Source organism: Pinus tabuliformis, chromosome 9, assembly GCF_031772625.1.
Source record: "Pinus tabuliformis cultivar Carrire ecotype Pingquan chromosome 9, CPIR1, whole genome shotgun sequence".
Classification (NCBI taxonomy): domain Eukaryota; kingdom Viridiplantae; phylum Streptophyta; class Pinopsida; order Pinales; family Pinaceae; genus Pinus; species Pinus tabuliformis.
The window spans coordinates 1,342,027,849-1,342,051,031 of NC_142307.1; the positions used below are offsets into that span (position 1 = coordinate 1,342,027,849).

Sequence of the window (23,183 nt, forward strand, 5' to 3'; positions counted from 1 at the left end):
GGGGCCAAAATTCTGAATTCTACTGCTATTGTTAGGGTAAGTTCTGCTTATGTCCACCTACATCTTGTGTCTCTTGTTCTTGTGATCTTCATATACAAATAAATTGGCAATTGCTTGATAAAACATAATATAATAAAGAAGTAAAAGAAGCCAACGTAATTCACAACTAATTATCAAATAAAAGGAATCAAACCGTAATTACTACTAGTTTTGATTTCTTAACATAACCAACGACGAAGAAATTTATATAATAAAGAAGTAAAAAAAGCCAACATAATTCACAAGTAATTATCAAATAAAAGAAATCAAACCGTAATTACTACTAACATTGATTTCTTAACATAACCAAGAACAAAAAAATTATGTGACCATCCTAAAATCAACATTACATCTACTACTACTAAACAATAATTGACATTTTTTATACATTACATCTACTACTACTAAACAATAATTGACATTAATAAAAAATGTACTTAACTACTAGCATTGATTTCTTAACATAACCATAACATTGATTTCTTAATATAACCAAGGACGAAGAAATTATGTTGACCATCCTAAAATCAACATTACATCTATAACCGGTATATCCCATGTATATTATTTTATTTAATATCCCATATATATTATTTTATTTAATGAAATTAACCATATACTTAAATGAGATGTATATTGATATATACTTAAATGAGATGTATATTGATATTGATCTTGATAGTGTAACTATCAAATATATATTATTTGTTTTTATATATTAGGAAAAATGCACTTAAATGACATGTATATTAATATTATAACTATCCCATATATATTATTAAAATATACATGTTAGTTAATATTACATTTGTTTTTATATTAATGTCAATTATTATTGGGTAATATATATATTCCATACATGTTAATTTGTTTACTCTATACGTTACATAAAGATGAGTTATAGATGTTAATTGTTTAATCTATACATTAAACAAAGATGAGTATTATTCAATTTAATAGTAGACACCTTTTAATGCCTTATATATTCATAATATTTTGCCATTGTCTACCTTTTAATGCTTTATATATTCATAATCTTTTGGCATTTTCATAGGTTACCTATGTAACAATATCCTATCAAGATTACCAAGATGACAATTGATGCCTTATATATTCATAATCTTTCCAAGATGACAATTGATGCCTTATATATTCATAATCTTTTGGCATTTTCATAGGTTACCTATGTAACAATATCCTATCAAGATTACCAAGATGACAATTGATGCCTTATATATTCATAATCTTTTGCCATTGTCTACCTCTTAATGCCTTATATACCAACAATATCCTATTAAGATTACCAAGATGACAATTGATGCCTTGTATATTCATAATCTTTTGGCATTTTCATAGGTTACCTATGTAACAATATCCTATCAAGATTACCAAGATGACAATTGATGCCTTATATATTCATAATCTTTTGCCATTGTCTACCTCTTAATGCCTTATATATTCATAATCTTTTGGCATTTTCATAGGTTACCTATGTAACAATATCCTATCAAGATTACCAAGATGACAATTGAGATCTTGTATGTAATGGAGTTCGGAATTCTTCTTGCTTAATGAATAGTTTGGTCTTCAAAATCTAAAATCATGAATAATTTGGTCTTCATTTTGAAGATGGAACATTTAAATTTTTGTTCATTTGGTTGGTCCTATAAATTGCATTTATATGCATTTTGAACAAACAATGTAAAATTCTCTTTACAGGTTAATTTCTTGCTCCTCACGATATTGAGTGGAATTGTGTAAATTCTTCCTCCTCTCAAAATCTCTTTGCAGGTTAAGTTCTTACTCCTCTCAATATAGAGAGAAATTGTGGAACTTCTTCCTCTGAAAATTGTGTAAAATCCTTTCGGCTTAATGAATAATTTGGTAATCATAAAATTGTTTCGTATTTTGAACATTTGTTGTAGAAATCTCATTGCATGTTAAGCTTTTCCCCCTCTGATAAGAACATGGAATTGGCAGAAATCTCTTTGCATGTTAAGCTTTTCCCCTTGTATCACACATCATCAAATTGGAAAAAAGCTCTTTGCATATTAAGCTGCCCACTTTCTCTTTTTCTGTATTATCTTTTTCTATGTTATCCGCTCTAGTGTGTCTCACATGAAAATGAGGTTAGGAACTAGGCTACAAGGTCATTAGCATCAAATTATACTATCAAAACTGTAGATACCCTCCCATCCTTGGAGTTGCAACAATGAGGTTATCCATTGAAAATTTATTAATTCAATTCTTACACACTTTTCAACGAGATGGACTTCACTGACCACCTTCAAATTCTGCCTTTAAGTGGAGCTCTACTGCAAATGTGAGCTTCACGGGAAAGGGAACAATGCAATCATAGAAAATATATTAAAAAAAAAACCTCTCTTGGAACGCTTCACAATAACTTGCTACTGATAAATTGCCTCAAAAGAATCATATTTTTACATTCGCAATTTATTAACATGTAATTTACACTCGGAAGCACTCGAAGGATGAAATGGGGCTGGATATATAAACCATTTCATTGCCCTGTAATTGACTTTCAGGGTATTCAATTCATCTGAAGGACGACTGGATTCAATTCATCTGAAGGACGACTGGATCTCTTCGAGAGTCCGTCCCTTTGTTTCAGGCACACACAGTGCCACAAATACCAGGATCAAAGCAGATACAATAGCATAAATCATGAATGTCCCTGCAAGAAAAAAGACTAGCTCAATAACCAAATAGGCAAATAACTAAGGAAACACATGAGCTGCAATCCGAAGACAAAAAAGTTGGCCTTAGGACTAGCCCAATCGTTCAAGATTAGTCAATGATAGTTGCAGACTGACTCTCAGGGGCTACTCTCATAATGTGAAGGACCTAAGGGCCATTGTAATCAGGGGAAGCCCGGACAGAAAGCTTTGATGCCCATGGCTTGGGCAAGCATTCAAAGGAACTATACTTAAATTTGGCAAGCCTTACCTGCAGAGCTCCACTGCAAAAGTAAATTGATAGTCATTGTTACTGCCCATGATGTCAACCAATTTGACAAAGTAGCTACACTACCACCCACACCCTTGACATTAGCAGGGAGTATCTGCAGTAGGAAAGGACTATGCAAAATAAATCATTGCATCTATTGTTTAAACTGCTGCATAAAGATACTGGTTGAACAATGGAATTAGATCAATATGAAGAAAAGATGTAGTAATTAATTTGTGCTGAGAAGCAGTCATCTCATAGTGAATATCTAAGAAGGTACATTACCTCAGACATAATAATCCATGGGATGGCCCAACACCAAGCGAGAATGAAGCAATATAAATCTGTAATGAAACCATCAACCAATAATATTAACTATTTATCACATACAAGATGATGGCAGCAACTATAGGCCCATCTTATACAATACACTGACAACTGGAACTCTAAAACGTACCAGCAGACTCACTAAAGCCAAAATAGTGAAGAATGTTTCATATTGAGAATCTGCTCCAGAATGAGCCTGAAACAAGAAGAAAATAAATTTAGCCCTCACACAGCCAAATAAGGAATTTCAGATGATATTCAAACCATACCGTTGAGACATTTCGTTTCAGTTCTATTCTATGTCATAAGCAGACTGAATATATGAAATATTTTGTAGGAAAGGTTCGTGAACATTTAAGCAAAGCAGAGCGTTATAAAATGATTGGAGAGACTTGCCTTCAAGTAAAATGACAAACTAACGAGGAAGAGACATACGGCCATGCCCCCAGATGAGACCTGTTCACATCAACACAATTTCATGTAAATGCTTTTGATTGAGATCAGATTCATGAACATACAACAGTCAGCTGTAAAACATTTGCTCACCATGAGGAGGAGACGTCGTCCGGCTTTATCCATGAGCCATACAGCAACTGCAGTCATGATGACCTGTAAAATAGATTACTTAACATCCCTCGAACACAAAAATTTGGGATAGAAAACCAACAACTTGGATTTTTCATCATAGCCTTCAAAAATTAGTGGAGCTTTCAGGGACTCGGGCAAAACCTGGATGGCACCAAGCCCAAGTGATGCAGCATTGGAAGATGAAATTCCTGTAAATGTTTCAGATAAAGAGTTAATTCAAAGTTCAAACATTACTGAACCCAAAGATGTTGATATTGACTGTTTGAGTTTGATATACATATTTCCCGAATTAAGGGTTTGTAATTTTCCATGCATTAACCTTTGTTGTGAGAAGTTCCTAAAAGATCCATAGATGCAACACATTTTTTCAAACTGCTGGTATAAAATAGAAAGAACCCCACAGCTTGATAAACAACAACAATGTGGAGAAACCTATCTCAGATGAGAACTCACCTGCAGATTTGAAAATGTTACTGCTGTAAAACATGATACCATTAATGCCACTTAATTGCTGCAAAAGCAGCAGTCCAATGCCAATCTGTGATATCCCATTTTCATGAACTAATATCAGTATAGAAAACTACAGATCATTCTCATTTCAAAGTGACAAACATGCCTCCACTTATCAAAGCACATTTGCAAATACACCAAATCAAATGACATTCAAGATGTGACTCACGGTCAAAGGCAGTGCATATCTGCGCTCAAAAAGCTCTGATATCTTGATGCTACTTTGTTGATTGCCCGTCTCCATGACACTCTGAACCACAACGAAAACAAAATTTTGATTAGTTAGAAGATAATTGTCCCAGTATTAAAAAAAAGGATTAATTCCTGTGATATGTATTGTGCAATACCCCAGACCATTTGCAAAGGCCAAAAAACTGAAAGAAACAAGAAACCATACAGACTTCTGAAAATGGAAATGGAAAGGAAAATGAATGATGAGAAATGAATTCAAGATTGGGAAAGCATACAGACAGATGGAAAAGTATAAACAATTGAATGAGCACATTTTCTGCAAAATATTACCCTGATTTCAACTGCTTCTAGAGAAACATCGGCATCAGAGCCTCGGAGAGCCTGTAATGAATCTTCAAAACTTTTATTACCAATCTTTGCCTGCATGTGTATGAGCATAAAGAATGAGACCTTACTGATAATGGATCATAGTAAATCAGTGACAAGGGCACCAACAGAAAGTGTCATATCATTTCAGTGTATATGCTTGAATGTGCTACTAACTCACCAGCCATCTTGGTGATTCCGGGATAAAAAAGAGTCCAAGCACCAAAAGGGCACAAGGAATTATGCCTGCCCAGCTAAAGATGTCATTATATGGCTATTATTTGGAAAATGATAAAGGATCTCCATAAACTATCCCCAACAAAAATGAATTCAAGGTACCTATAATTGCAAGAGGCCTCCAGGAAACGAATAGCCCAAACAAGTATGCCAGCATAATACCAACTGTCACTGAGAGCTGTTAAAAGAATTAACAGTTATTATCAAACATATTATTCGTATGGATTTTCAGTAAATCACCATTAGTGATTCTGAACATTGAAATTTATGCACAATCATATTTCCTCTGGCACTTCAGAAGACAGTAACAAGACTAAATGTTACTAAAATTACTAATACAGCAAAATCTCACCTGATTTACTGCCCCAAGACCTCCTCGAAGGTGCCTTGGTGCTATCTCAGATATGTATACAGGTACCTAAAAGAACCATATCAAATACTGTATGTTAGAATCATACTTGTCCATTTGTAATCTTGTATACATAATCTTCATTCACATATTCTACACCTAAATATAGAAAACATTTAAAATACTACTAGCCCTTTCCCAACCTTGTGAGAAAGGTCTTACTTACAGCAAATGAGATGACCCCAACTCCAAACCCTGTGAACAATCTTCCCCAGTATAAAAATAAAGAATCCTGCAGCCATAGCAGGATCAAATAAAGAATTGGCTTCCAATTTAGAATCCAAATGAACCAGAAACTTTCCAATTTCTAGTGAAGACCCTTCTCTAAGATAGTTTAACTTGCCTTTGCAAAGAAAATGACAAGCCACCCAATAATATTTGGAATGGCAGCCACTAATAATGCCTGCATACAAACATAGAAGAGATTAATCCTACCAAATTGAATCAAAAGGATGAAATCTGTAGGAAAATAATATTTAAATCTTATTAAGACCACATAAATGAGGGGACTACATGGATTGTCCCTATAACAACCTGATATCTATTTGAAATAAAGATTTATAATATCAAAAACACAAAATAGTACTTAAGCTAAATCCAAGTCTTCTTGAGCAATGATAGGGTTGGAACTTGATATATAGAATATTAAGGGTACTTACGCCTTTCCGTCCAATATAATCAGCAACCTGTCCACTGACTATTGCACCCACCATGGCTCCTACGTTTGATAAGGATCCAAATAAAGAGAACTGACACAGAATTCAACATGTTTTAGGTCACAATGGGCTTTTCTGTAGTCCCGTTGGGAAAGATCAACCACTATAACTGAGTAGGCAACAATTGAACTTTTTTATGGGAGCATTCAGAACTTATGGACTGATTGTGTTGGACAATAGTAAATACACCTAAATAGATATTAAGTAGGTCCATGAATTTCTGAAGAGATGTATGATTGTCTGTGTATTTATCATAAAAGTCTAACTGAAAGGCATGCCCTTAAAAATCTTCTAACAGTGAAAGCGTACCTGAGACAAGGTTAAACCAAGATCATCAACGATCCCATTTTGAGTAGGCGATGAATATCCAACCTGTTACAACATTTCTTTGTCAGAATCGTAAGAAATTTAATCAACCTTTCCCTGTTTTGAAGACTGAAAGGTATTCAAGACAAACGTTGAGAAGCAAACTAAGAAATAAGAAAAAGGACTTACACAGAATCCAAACTCTATAGGCCCCAAGGCAACAATAGATGTACAAAGTATTGCAACAAGAGAACTCCCTGGGAGGGCTTGAAAATCTGCACTTTTAGCCCCTTTACCACTAGGACGACTAGATTTTGATCTGCTACGCCGGCTACTTCTTTTTTCTAAAAGAGGCTTCTTTACATCTCTACTGTCAGCCCCGTTTCCCGTCTCCAAATCATCTTTGTATGCCATCTAGTCCTCGAGGGTAAAAGTCCCAGAGACCAAATTTCTTGCAAATTTAATGCTACTTTACTAAACTCCTCCTGCACAATTCAGCCCGTGAAAACCTTTAACAGTAGCACATGATGATAGGCATCAATGCTAGTAAAGAAATCTCATAGCTGGGCAAACATACAATGATAATTCAACAATACTCTGCTGTGATATAAATGAGTATCGTTTTGAACAATATCTTAACAACCAAGCAACAAATAATCATTCACATTAGTTCATCAATACATAGAAAAATTGCATTTCTAATTTTGTCCCGTGGATGCAAACGGATATTTTCTGTAATGATATGACAGAAGCCTAGAAGAGAAAGGACACCAACAACAATATCATTGAAACCCATGTGCAGCATATTGCAGAACTCAATACGCTAGCACCAAATAAATTATTTTTTAAGAGCACAAAATTTATTCAGACGCCCGCTGTAAAATGTCCAATTGCTGCCAACGATACTTTGCTGAAACAATTTGAGAGAAGCCTAGAAGAACAAAGATACCAACAACAGTATCATTCAAGAAATGCAGCATATTGCAGAACTCATTCTGTTAGCGTCCAATAAATTTTTTGTCCCTTATGAACACAAAAATAAACTCAGGTGACCAATGAAACCAAACCACCAATCTTACATTTGAAACATGACAATGAAATCCAACACCCAACATAATAAGCCATTCTCATGGAGGGGAGGAATGATCAGTATCCAGTGGGTTTAAAGGATGTTCAAAGTCGATTTAAAATGAGATCTTTACGCACAGGCCGAGGAACCATATCCATATGCACTAACAATGAATTGATTCAACGGTAGTACCATCCATATGCAGAAATAATGGCTTGTCTCAACATTGAATTTGGCTAGAACCACAATCAACTTAGTTTGAAGATCCATTAGATTCCACTTAAAGAATTCAAAAAAGCTTTCAAATAAGATGCAGAGCATAGGCTACAAAGGGCAGATTCAAAGACAGTATAAATCATATTTTGGTGACCGTCATATAGTAACAAAATGGAAACAGAAACTCACAAAATCAAGAAAACCCAAACAAGAACCAGGAAACAAAAGCATCAAAAACAAATGCAATATTCTTGTTACCTCTTCCAAAAGATGCAGAAAATGGGTATTCTGCTGAGATATGAGAAGATGTACCCAATTCAGCCAAACTAGCAAACACTATCAAGGATGGAGATACAAATTCCGTCTTGTGATTGTTAGCAGGGGATTATCCTCTACTAAATATCAGGGGCAAATTTAACAGATTTGGAGAATTCCTAAAACTCAGAATTCCAGTCTGTCTTTCCTTAACCGCAATTTTCAGATAAGGTGAACACGTCGTACCAGCAAGGCTGGGGCTGATTATGCTGCTGTTTCTCTCATGGAAGACCTCCTAGTCAAAGGGAATGCGATGAAACAAAGAAAAGAACGGGATGGGCAAATGAAGGAAGTGCAGAAATAGAAATTGCAGAGACACGACAAGAATCTAACGAAACACTTGGCCAGGAAGCATGAGAAAAAACATGCAACGGGCTGCCGTGTTTTAAGGATAAGGACGATTCCGGACGGATAGCGAGCCCTCAACTTCGTGCGTAGGTATGTATCCATGTGTCATGCTCATCGTCTATGACTCATTCTCATGTATTGTCATATCAAGATTGCATTGGATGACAGGGCACCCAAATTTCCATAACGCGGAGCTTTTCCAACTCCAACCCACGTGAAAAATGAAGCGGTTGAAGTTTGGTTTTGTCATGAGTTACACGATTTAATTTAATACTTGTGTTGGAATTCGATGGTGAAATTGGTTGTATGTGGAAAATAAGGTCAAGAATTTTAATTATTTTTAAACATATAGATATTCGAAATATTATTGAATTATTTGTAAAAATAAAATAATTATTTATATTGAATTATTTGTAAAAATAAAATAATTATAAATAATTATTTTATTTTTAAATTAAATTAAATAATTTATTATTTAATTTTAAAATTTAAATATGTATTTATTTTAATAATAATAATAAATGGTAAGTTGTCAATTTTTATTAACACAATCAGTTAAGGATGGGTTTTGTTAGTAAAGCAATCCATAATCAAATCTCACAGAGGTTGTTACGTTCATGGGAACACATTAAATGTAGTTTAGGCCGAGTGTGAACCCTAAATGTAGCTTAGGCCGAGTGCGATTCCTGACTTTGACGGATTAGATACACCTAGGTCGTGGTTTCTCAAGCCACAGGTCAAGTCTAGAACCTAGAAAAACACACACAACTTCTTGATTAAAAAAAATTATAAGTTAGGTGAAGGAATAATAGCTATAATAGTAAGTGAGTTTAATTCTCCTTTTCCCTGGTTTCTATTCTCTATAGAAATGTTAAATTGTGTAGAGCAAATTTGAAAACGTTGAAAATTAACTAACATGACTTCTATTTTCTATAAAAAGTTAGATTGTGGCACAAATTTGAAAATGTTGAAAATTGAATAACAAGAAGAAAATTTGAATATCTCAGTAGAGCACTCTTTAAAAATTATGAATTCACTATTTGAATTCACTATTTACCCTTTAAAAAATAATAAATTTTAAATTGAACATTAAGTTATATATAAAAATTCTTTTGTTTATAGCAGAAAAGACATTTTGACTATTAAAATCTATACAAATATACACATTCTATCTATCTCTAAATTAATATTTATTTTATTTAAAAATAATAAAAATTTACAATATATCTATAATTTAAAATATAATATATAAAAATCAAATAAATAAATAATATAAGAGATTTTTTAAAATCGCTTTCACCATCATTAAGATCACTTTAAAAACAATATTACGTTTAAGGAAAAATTATAATACGAACTTAAAATATTATTAAAAATATCAATTCTAATTAAAAAACATTTTTTATAAATTACATTTAAAATAATTTTTAATAAAATAAATATAAAATAGCAAAATATCTTACTTAAGTGTTCTGATACACCATTAAAAAATAATATATTTAATATAATGGTTTTAAAATTATAAATTTTCAAAACTAATTTTATTATAATGTAAAATAATAAGTATAAATATAAATACATAAAATTTACTTTAAATTAATAATTAATATTAAAATTTAACTTAATAATTTACCATCTATAAATACCAATGGTTATTTCATTGTAAATGAAAATTTATTTTTCCTTTTGAGTTTATTTCCCTTCCCGTCTTAAAAGATTTTTTCTCTTTCACTTTAGTTTCTTTGCGATAGGATTTTGTGATCATGTAAATATGAGTAATTAGTCAGTTACGACTACCTTTCATAGAAATGGTCATAGATGAATTACTTAAAGCAGTGAAATCCCAAAAATGATATCTAATAAGTAATATTATTAATTTTTTAGAAAATATGAAATATAGGTTGAATATCAATTTTTGGATTCTAATTATATATATAGAATGTGAGATATTTAATATTTTAAATAGATTCACCACCCATACATAACAATGTATATATAACTTCAAAACATTGATATTTTAAAATTTGTATTTAATAAGAAAACTATTCATGATCAAAATTTAGAAGTGGTTAATTGATTAGCAGTAGTTATTCTTGGTGATTTTCAAGGATTTTTTAGATGTTTAGATAATTTGTTTTCAAATTTAGTTTTAATATAATTTAATAATAAAATGATGAATCAAGCTTATCCATTATACATGTTAAATAGTCAGAGCAGAACCTCCAACCGCTACAATTCCTGATTGGGCAACGGTTATATGGACCAACCGCTTTAATTTTTTTTAAATATATATATATATATATATATATATATATATATATATTAAAATAAAGTAATTATAAATGTTTGTTAATAGTTAGTTATAAAAGGTAGTAACTATTTAATAAATACATAAAAAAAAATATAAATTTTAGAATAAGAAAATGATATTAAGTTAATTTTATCTATTTTGTTAAATTAACCTAGAGGATTATTTAACAAATTAACCAAATATTAATTCACTATTTATATGAATACACCTAACGGTTTAAACTACTATATATTTATATAAATAATAAAATAAATTAATTTTATTAAGATAATAGTTAGTTATAACCGATATTAATAGATTAAAAATAATATTATTAAAATAAGTCAAAGGAATAAAATATTTTAGATAACCCGATAAAATTAATTGCATATCTAATTGTTAAAATAACTTATTAAAATACATGAAATTAAATTAAATTTTCTATTTTAAAAAAATAATAATAAATAAATAAATAAAATAAAATAAAAATTAATTAATTAATTAATTAATTAAATAAAAGAGGAGCCAAAAAAACGAGGGGAAGGGAAGGAAGAAAGCGACTAGGAAGAGAGTGCTGGGACCCAACAACTACTGATCTTCCAGCCATCCTCTCTATTGAGATTGCTCGGCCTCTTTTCAATCTCAAGGGCTTCCCTAAATTTCCGATGATGGAACTGCGAAACCCTAGCAATGACACTAGCCTCCTCAATACAAACATGATGCTTGGTTTTTTCCGCATGCTCAGCTAAAGTGGAAGACTTGGTTCTCCTATGTTTAAGGTCAGCTGCGTGCTCACTAATCCTTTGATTAATGGAGCAACCAGTCTCACCAATATAGGGGGTTCCACAGGAACAAGGAATAATATATACCCCTTTCATATCTTTAGGGTCGATAGGATCCTTCACAGATCTAAGGGACTTACGAATGGTGTAAAGGGGCCTAAAGGTCACGGGGACACTATGACTCTTGAGAATCCTCGCAATCTTATCAGTGGTCCCCTGAACAAATGGAAGATGGACACCTAGAATCCGCTCCTTCGGTTCTCTTTTAGCTAGAGACTTCTTGGCAGCTTTGAGGAAAGCCTTCTGACCCATGTTCCTACTATAACCATTCTCAACAAAGACATCAAGGAGATGGGATTTTTCTTTCTCAAAGCTCTTGTTATCCGAGATCCTTAGGGCACGAGTAGCAAGGGTATTGAGAACACCCATCTTCTGAGCCGGGAAATGGTGGGAACTAGCATGAAGATACTACTCCGTATGAGTTTTCTTACGAAACACCTGGTGGGAGAGGGAACCATCACTATTCTTAGAAATAAGAATATCAAGGAAAGGGAGGCAACCATCGACTTCTTGTTCCTTAGTGAACTTCATGGCCGCGGATTGATGGTTGAGATGATCGAAGAAGAGATCTAACTCCTCTTGGCCGTGAGACCAAATGACATTGGTGTCATCTACATACCTTTTCCACAGCTTGGGCAGGAGGTGGGCTGAGTTTAAAGCCTTGGATTCAAAATCTTCCATAAAAAGGTTAGCAACGACAAGGGATAGGGGTGAGCCCATGGCAACCCCACAGGTTTGCTCAAAGAACTCCCCCTCAAGACCCCTCCTTGATGGGGCCCCATCACCCCACCTTCCAACCAAACATCCACCAAGCCCCACCATTCATTTTCTTTTTTTTAACTTCTGGTTTCGGCCTACCCTCGGCGCCTTCGACCCCGCCCTCAGCTTATCCGTTTCTTTTTTTACTTTTGGCTTCAGCCCACCACCTCCATAGGCCAACCCCTCGACCCAGGTTCTCTTGTCTTTTTTAACTGTTGGTTTCGACCTACCAACTTCAGCCTACCACCTTCGGCCCACATCCTTCGCCCTTCCACCTCAGCCCTGCCACCTTCGACCCACATCCTTTCGCCCTTCAACACATTCAACCAACCAACAGAAAGAGGTTGAGGTGACAACCTTAGAAAAAGAGAGCCCAAGGGCTACAGGCCAAGGTGGCAGGGTTGAGGTGGAAGGGCGAAGGATGTGGGCCGTAGGTGGTAGGCTGACGTTAGTAGGCTGAAACCAAAAGTTAAAAAAGACAAGAGAACCCGGGTCAAGGGGCTGGCCTATGGAGGTGGTAGGCTGAAGCCAAAAGTAAAAAAAGAAAAGGATAAGCTGAGGGCGAGGTCGAAGGGGCCGAAGGACGGGGTTGAAGGGGCCGAGGGTGATGGTAGGCCGAAGCTGGTAAGCCGAAACCAGGAATTAAAAAAAAAAAAGACTAGTGGGGCTTGGTGGATGTTTGGTTGGAAGGTTGGGTGATGGGGCCCATCAAGGAGGGGTCTCCCATCAATGTGGACCGAAAGCTCAAGGCTCAAGGTGAGACCATCAAGGTGGATGGCCCAAGGAGAGGCCCCATCTTACTATATAATGCAGAAGTGGTCAAATCCCAGCTTAAAGGGTAGCAGTTTTGGGCAAGCTCAACAAAAATTTAAATTTATATGCGTACATTTTAATTTCGTAAACCTATAAATTATCCCATTTAAATTATCTTATAACTACAACCTAACCAAGATGAGGGTATCACTTCAACTTTTATGTAAAAAAGGAAAAAGTTAAAAGGACAATACTTTAACATTGGTTATATTTGGATGGTTAATTCTATAACAATGGTATACTTTGATGTTGGTTATCTTTTGATGGTTAAATCTAATTGATAACACTATGACTTCGAAACCAACTTACCTACCTTGAAAAGACATGTTAGCAATGGGCATGCTCTAGTGGGGTAACTTACTTTTCTTATGAAATTGACTCATGCTAACGGAAATAAAATATAAATTTGCAATTAGAGGGCAGGGTTATATATAAGTATAGATAAAATAAAATAATGCTTTGAATATTGTTATTAATTTTATATATATTATAAAATAATATTTTGAATATAGGTTTTTGTGATTCATTATTATATAGAATAAGCTATATAAAAATGTTAAAATTGAATGGTAGTTTATTATCAAAATATAATATTTATGATTTAAATTTGTAATGAGAAAATAGATTGATTTTTAAAAATATTATTATTATTTTTATATATATTATAAAATATTATTTTAAATATTTGTGATATATTATAAAGGAAAATTATAATATTAATAAAAGTAATATTATTTTATGAAATGTTAGTAAAAAATTGTTATTATTTTATAATTAAATATTTTGAAAATAATATATCAATTTTTTTGTTTTATGTATTAATACATTTAAAATAATAAATTAATTTTTCAATAAATATATTCATGTGTTTTTTTTAAAGTAAATGCATGTTTTAGTTAGTAGATTTATTTACAATTATATTGAATGGTTTAATTATTTATTTTATGCATGTTTTAGTAAGTAGATTTATTTACAATTATATTGAATGGTTTAATTATTTATTTTATGTATGTTTTAGTATTTATTTACAATTATATTGAATGGTTTAATTATTTATTTTATGGAATATGTTTTTAAGTGGATTAATCATGTGTGTAAGTTTTATTTGGAAAGGCATTGAGTAGATTTTTCTTCCATTGGGTAGATAGATATGTTTTTGAGCACATTGAATTTGTGAGTGAGCATCTTCTAGTTTATCTTTTAATTAGGAATTAACACATTTATATATTAAGGAGAGAAAGAGTAAAGATAAAATGAATTGTTATTTTTTTAATAATATTAAAAGTGTGGATTTGATTTTGGATCTTACTAATATTTAAAACTTGTTAACCAAAATTATTGGAAGTTCAACTTATCTTTTAAAGCTTCATGAATTATTGTAGTTGAATTGTGTTTAGTTAAAACTCTATAATTTATTGAAGACTCATAAACATTTCAAGAATCTATTTAGTGTGAATTAATTAGGTGCACAAGTTACTTCTCCTAATTTCTTTGTGTCATTTATTCGCTTTCTTTCTTTAATCCAATGTGTGTAATACACTACATTGATTTATAAATTGTCATGGATATTCCATTGGAACTATTCGTCACAAAAGATCCTATATAATTACTATAATGTGAATGTTAATTCTCTTTAGATCTTAGATTCTCTATTTATTGTTTTTATGCTTCAATGAATCAATTAGCTAGAATGCAAAAAATATAGAGCAAAAGGAAATACACACATCATTCACAATAGACACAAAATTTTCCTTAGGAAACCCTTACGAGAGAAAACCCAACTAGAAGGTGAGGCTATTTTTCTTTCTTTTTCTTTAGTATGGAAATATACAAGTACAGAGGAAGAGGTAATATCTATGGAGTTACATATGTGGTATGTAAGGCTACTACAGAACTTCAAAGCTCCTCTAATTTTCTCTCTAACTTCCCAATCCTAGTTTCTCTGCGCAACTATGGAACAAAATACGATAACATAGAGTGGAACCCCTACTCCTCCTAGTGGACCAATATTTAACATAGCTCGATAGCAACTAGGGTAAGATTTGACTCCGCCAACCCTCAACTAGACTTATGATTTTTGAGTTCTTAGAGTCTTCTTTAAAGTCCACAGGTGGCTAGCCCCATGTTTTAGAGACAGAGATTGACATGGAATCTACTCGTACCATGGTGGTCAACATGGTAGATCAACTTACAAGAGGCATAACTTTTGCGTATGAACTTTGATTGATGTGATTCTTGCACCATTGGAAAGGTCTCTAAGTGTATATTAGCACTAGAGGGTCTCACATAAGAAATATATTTTCTACCCCATAAAATATTGTTTAATGCCTCAAAATATCTCTAAAAGGTTCTAGACCCCATTTTTCCAAACTAGGACTCATCATTAAAATGGCCCTGCAATTTGATTCCTCCAATTTTTTCCACTTTAAAATCATCAAGGTAGATGAAAAATAATATAATGATCCAATATGGATCATATCTCCCCAGTTAAGGAGGATTTTGTCCCCAAAATATTTACTAAATGAGGTGAGGAAATGTTTCCTCTACCTTCTCCCTTGTATACCATTTTACTTAGTCCAGAAGTTATCCTTTCAACCTAATATATCAAAGGTCATGTTGCCCCTATCTTGTAGTTATATACCTCTTCTACAAAATTATGTCGTCTTCCAACTATGTCTGATCATTTGGTGCTAAGTCCTCTATTGGATGTAGGACATGGTCCTCTATGGGATGTAGGACTTGGTCCTCCTCCTAATCCAACATGGAAGGCTCATAGAGTTTTAGATTCTTCACATTCACTACTAAGTAAATGTGCATGTAGGGGGGTAGACAAAGTTTGTAGGAAGTATCTCCTACCTTCTCTAGTAACTCAAAAGGATCTGTAACACCCTCCTCCCACATCTACCCAAGTAACCGACCAATCGGGGTAAACATGTGACAAGAGGCTACTATGATTGGATCCAACCTCCTATGTGACCTTAAGGAAGTGGAATCGACATAAACACAACATATAGACTTTCCACATTAGCTACAAGACTCCTAGGAACCATCCCAACCACTCAGATAGCTAGCCTCTGGGTCCCACTAAAGTTTTTTTACCACTTGGCCTTTGGGCGCTCCCATGCTATAGGCCTACTAGCACCCAGGAGGCTCTGGACGCTCTCATGACAAGGCATGCCAGTGTCCATGGATTATTTTTCTCAGTGTTTTTCCAACGTCCTCGAGATTTGAACCACTTTTTAAGGCCCAAATCCTAGGTCACTGCCTAGAATTGAATGACACCTTATAAACAGTAAGATAACAAGAAAACAATGTGAAAAAGTGAATACTTGAACAAGCCCTTAACCATACCTCTACTAGCCATGAAAGGTATTTCGTCAAACATATCACAAATATGTAAGGTATAGGTGTAAACAACATATTTAAGCATGTGAGTCCCATATTTATCTGAGAATCACTATGAAGCATTGTTCCCTTATGTCATTTTCTGCATTATCATCTATTTGGTCATAGATGCATTATTCATTCATTTACAAGTAAAACATGATGAGAGACATACATAGCCACTATCATAAAGCATATACATAACCATCATAATAGCAACATAAATACCAATGAAATCGCAGCCATATGATCCACATATAAACCAGTATAATACTCATAGAAATACAAGGAGAAATAACCTCATATTGATGATGAAAAATCCAAACCCGGGATGGGACTACCATGTTCCACCCGACCATAGAATGACTGAGCCAAATATCTCTTTAGCCATTCACCCACGTGCCATATTCCAAGCATGAATGTGGGACTTAAACCAAAATAACCAACCAAGGAATCCCAAGGCTAAACTACCTCACCCTCATAAAAAAAAACCATGCTTTGTCGTAATCCATCCCGGATCAATAGGCCAACACAATGAACATGTAATAACAAGCTTTACCATGATCTCCACCTGATCACTAGGCCAAACAAGCATGGATGCCACCAAATTTATCCACCTACACCGTGAGGAATTTTCCTGTCTCCTAGTCTCTCAGTCTTTACCACAATCCACATTGGATCACTGGACCCTAAACGGAGACCCACTTTCCAGGCTTTACCGCATATCCCAACCTAGGATTACTAGGCCTAACGAAGAACAAACCACATCTTGGCTTTATTGTATATCCTGACATTCACCGACAAGGACTCTTAGGCCCACTGAAGCAACACAAATCCATCTTTACTGCAACCCACAGTCGCTTCTGGGGTTACTAGGCCACGTGTTCTATCATTCAGAGATCCACCTCACTCAGCTTTGAATCCATCTGGCATCCAATTCAACCAAAACATGAGAACCCCATCACACCATGACTATCCAAAAATGGTAAGGCTAGGTTGAAAACATTGTCACACCTGGAAAAACCCATGTCATAACAACAAAATAACCACATGCAATACCATTCATGCCAAATATAGCAAGGAAAACACACATGCAAATCAATACCTACAAAGAATATTGTTGTATATGCTTGATCCTGCTCTTCCTTGCTTGCTCCTTCCAATTATGCCACGCTCCTCCAAGAGTGCCCCAAGTAAACTCTAAGTTTCCAAGAGTATAAGAGAGAGAAAAAAAATAATAATGAGAGAGCTCCAAAACTGAGCAAAAAGCTTGCCAATTGATCCTCAAAAGCCTTTTATAAATGAGGCCTCTATTTTCTTCATTTTCCTTTATTTTTCCTTCAATTTCCTCCTCACATGCACCATATGACCTTTCACCATCTTTTTCTCCTAACTTCCATTATTTTCATAAATAAATGCCAATTAATGCCTCTGGCCTTTCCAAAGCTTTTGTCATTGCCTTTTCCAATTTCCTTTAGCCATAATAACCGAAATGAACACCCACTAGGATGATTTTACCACTATTCAACTTGGAATAAGTGTCCCATCAACCATGGTCTTATATGTTTTTACATGGATTTTTAACCAGGGTTGTTACAGAACCCCCCCCCCCTTGGGTGAACACCATACTCGATGTTTAATGACACCTATAACCAATAAGGCTGCTGACAACAAAACATACCTCCCATGGAGCTTTATAACATAGATTGTTGCAGTGTTCACAACAACCTTCTGCTAAAACATGACAAACATATTGTTTAATGGAGATTTATAACATAGCTCATTACGGTATTTACAATAATAACCACATATACACACATACACATTTGCTTCACCCAGAAAATAATAATACTATCTATGGAGATTTATAAATCCAAATCGATACAATATTTACAATGATATACACATATACACATTTTCTCAACCAGCAAATAAAAGGATACAATGCTTGCATCTGCAACAAGGTAATCCAGAGGCTCACACCTCCACCCTCAATGTAATACCAGGATTCACCTCTTTCCCAGGAAGTCCATATCCACTTCCACAGTCAAACTACATCCTATGTCCAGCGCTATAATCCTGCGCCACTTGTCCTTTCAGCAAACAGTCACTGACTCATTGTTCCAGGGCGCACTCCCAATGTGCATTTGATTCCATCTGGCAATGCTAATGACAAAAAAAGAAATATCCCTGACCTTCCCTTCTCTGCTACAGAGTCCCTCGGGAAATCTGGTCACCCCTTCCGTGCAGTCACTCACCTTCCAAGTTCCTTGACATCCGCTATCCTGAGTGATCCATCCCTTAGCAAGGTTTCCTCCCATTGGAAAGTCAAACAACCAAGGCATATACCTACCTCAAACCATCATATTGGCCATAATATTCTTATGGAAATCAATGGACACTATTGGGTACCAATGTCCCACAATGGCCCTGCTCCTGAAGTGCTTTACCAACATACTGCTACCTGGTCCATTTCTTTCACTACTGCTACTAATTCTCGCAGTCGGTTTCAACCACTCAATCGAGAATTTTCGTGCTACCTGTACCAAGCACATAACTTCCATTAGATTTAAAATAAATTTTAATAAATTCACATCTTAACTCATTGGTAGCTCGTCAATACGGTACACTTGCAATCATGTTTGCTTCCTGTCACAACAAGTCAAATTAACATCTTTGACCAAATCATCATGTATAAACATATCACATCAGGTTAGCTCGAAACACAACCATCATAGATCAAAATCATAACTCACATGTAACCATCATAAACCAGAATCATAAGTCGCATGTAATAATCATAGACCAGACTCATAAATAACATGCATAGTTAAATTGAAATAAAAAATTGATACTTATCCTTTAGTTGATCCTTAGCTTCTACCTTTGTCCTTATTTAGTACACACACTGGATCGGTTCCACACCCGACAAACACCCAGTGCCTTATCCTCAACCATGTACACATACACATAGTGTGCATCACACACATACAACACCATGCAATACCTGCATCTACACCTGACACACAACACATACACCTACACCTAGTGTACAACACAACACAATACATGTGCTTACACCCGATGTACACCACCACACAATACATACACCTACATCCAGTGTACAACACAACACATACATACACCTACACCTGATGTACAACACAACACATATGTACACCTACACCCGATGTACAACACAATACATCCATCTATACCCGATGTACAACGCCACACAATACATGTACCTACACTTGGCGTACAACACAACACAATACATCTATACCCGATGTACAACACCACACAATACATATACGTACACAAAGTACAAGATAACGAATACACATGTCACGATACCATGACTACACAATGCACATACATAGTATTGCAGGCCCGCAACACACCATGTATGACACATGTACAATACCACATGTACACCAATACCATATGTACAACACGTACACAGTACCACCTGTACAAAGCACCACCTGCACAACATGTGCACAACATCACATGTACACAACACCACCTGCACAACGTGTACACAATACCACATGTACAACGTACCACTTGTACAATGTGTACACAATACCACATGTACACAGTACCACATGCACGACATGTAAAATACACCACATGTACATAGCATCACATGCATGACATGTACACATCATCACATGTACAACATGTACACAACACCACATGCTCACAACACCACTTGTACAATCATGCACACAACACCATATGTACATAGCACCATATGCACAACATGCACACAACACCATATGTACATAGCACAATCTATACCCAACACTGCATTTGCAACATTCGCACATTACTATTTGTACCACCTTGTACATAACATTGCATAAACAACATGTGCACACACTATATATGCACAACACCGCATGCACACAACATCACAGATGCCACATGTACAACATATAGAACATATGCACAACATTAGTACCGCACATCCAAAATGACACTGTCTCTACCAAGAAACCTTGCTTCTAGTGTCTCTCTGTTATCCATGCTTATCCTAACATGTTTCAAAACACATTGTTTTCATTCCATTGATGTATCCTTCAACGTTACCTGTCATAACATAAACATAAGCATAATACAAGCATACAATATCAATTCATATCCACATGATACTGACCTCATATATTCGTCATGACTACTCTTCCCACTTGACTCCCATAAGACCAGGAACATCGTCATGCCATTCACCTACATAAAAATCATTCCTCCACAAGAATAATCCCTAACAACCCTGACGGACAATGACATAGATACATAGATACATATATATAAACATTAGCATAAAACAATCATGATATTGTCAAACAACGATATGCATACATACACATATATACATATAAACATCAACATAAAATAATAATGATCTAGTCAAACAACGACATACAAACATACATATGTACATATACACATTAACATAAAAAATCATGGTCCATGATGACCCTGTCAGACATGAAATAGATACATACATACATGTATACATATATATACATCAAGATAATTATGATCGCAACATAATTACCAGATAACATAAGGTCAAGGTTAAGAGAACTCCCTTTATTTATGCACATCATGCACAACATTGAGAACAATTGTTCCCAACATAGCCAAGGAATTGGATGCCTCACATCCATTCACTTTAACTTTCATGTTACCTTTCCCAAGACTGTACTATCATTTTCCATTTACACCAATGGACTGAACTACTCCAATCGATTATCACATTCTTACCTTCAACTGCCCCTTACTCATGTACCGAGATTCATTCAGGTCTTACATTACCTGCTAGGTTTCATTCATCTCTCCCTTAGCTCCATTAGCTTTCCTCTTTCCCAACCAATTCCCAATACTCTCAAAACAATAAGGGTAAGACCGAGAAGAAAACAAGAAGAGAGCCATGGAAAACCAACAACAATACGATACCACAAACAAAGCAGTATGGCCATACATTAGATGTAAAAAAAGTTGCAAACAAATTGCAAAAGACTGAAAGCACAAGACTAACAATAGACACCATGACTCAATCCCATGGTTCCCAAGGAAAGCTCAACCCAAGCCTTCTTCAATATTTCATGGAAACCTCTCTTGCCATGCAACTCCCTGCATCACGCTACCATAAACACATAATTGTCAATGTATAAATAATTAGAAAAATATACCAATTTTCTTACCTTGTTATGCCAAGAATGTTGCCTTGTAGCTGAGCACATTTGTGCCATGTCTCAAGGGACTCCAATTCCCTTGACAAATCCACCTGTAACTAGAGGCTAGCTAATATACCTGTCAAATACATGTTCATGAATATAACATATATCCCCATAATGTCATACAAAGTCAAGGTTAAGAAGAATTCATGTATGTAAAGCACTCATTCGTTTGGAATTAGGGTTTCCAAACATGGCCAAAGGAATTCCTACCCAATTCCTTTCTTTTACCAATTACCTTGTTGTGATTGAGTCTTATTATGCGCTATCACATCATCCAACTATTAGTTATATAAACACATCAACTATTACCTTGTCATGCTAATACCAATCATGTTTCCTGCAACTTCTCACACATGTCAACCACATGTTCCAAATATCAAGACAATCATATCTATCAATTTGAAATCAACCTTCACCAAGACTAGCAACCATGTCATACTCAACAATCAACTCACATTCATTAGTCATAATACATAATGCTACAACTATCACCTACTTACACTCAAGTACATATTAGTTGTCTCAACACATATGTGTTAGTACAATCATCTTAAAGCAAGATCATTTGAACACATACTCATATTATGCAATTAATCAAACATTCAACCAACTTGCAAACATACAATGTTAAATAAATCAACTAGATGAAATAATAGACACCAAACACTCAAACACCAAATAGACGACATAATCAAACAATGAAGCACCAAGCATACGACATAATAAAACTCATACCTTAATATGTTTCAGGGGAGGCTATCTTGTTTGCACAATCAATCTTGTTAGAATGATATAACTTCACAACACATCAGCTCAAACACAAATAAGATCATGATAACATTAACTAACTAACATGTTCACATCATAAGATCATAAACATTTTGCGTTCATGCATAACAATCACATATGTACAATTAGTACAACATAATGTCACAAATAAGTCGACTCATACCTGAATGTCATAACCCTGATCATTTGCATAGACCAATCCAACTTAGTATGATACATATAACATCAATATCTTGATGTAATAACCCTAATGATCAAGTTAATAGCATATAACAACAACAATTTAACCTATAACATACTCATCAACATCATATAACATAATCATCAAGTTATCTAACCTAAAATAACAATAGCAATTCATATAACCATATGTTACTATCATTCATGACTATCCGACACATGTGCTTTTGACTACACTAATCAACAAGCATCTATCATGTATGTAACCA

At 34.5% G+C, this 23,183-nt stretch overlaps 1 pseudogene across 1 annotated transcript; it reads right to left on the minus strand.

Annotated features, from left to right (window-relative positions):
- Positions 1-2,237: 2,237 nt before the first annotated feature.
- On the minus strand, positions 2,238-8,669 carry LOC149153482 (sugar transporter ERD6-like 6; annotated as a pseudogene). The gene is made up of 19 exons (XR_016262188.1): positions 8,201-8,669; positions 6,847-7,142; positions 6,661-6,723; positions 6,295-6,384; positions 5,979-6,038; positions 5,802-5,867; positions 5,579-5,644; positions 5,329-5,404; positions 5,171-5,235; positions 4,954-5,043; positions 4,601-4,681; positions 4,375-4,459; positions 4,063-4,109; positions 3,880-3,942; positions 3,730-3,789; positions 3,464-3,529; positions 3,292-3,350; positions 3,007-3,121; positions 2,238-2,734 (listed from the first exon to the last, which is right to left on the minus strand). The product of XR_016262188.1 is annotated as a sugar transporter ERD6-like 6 (transcript).
- Positions 8,670-23,183: the final 14,514 nt, after the last annotated feature.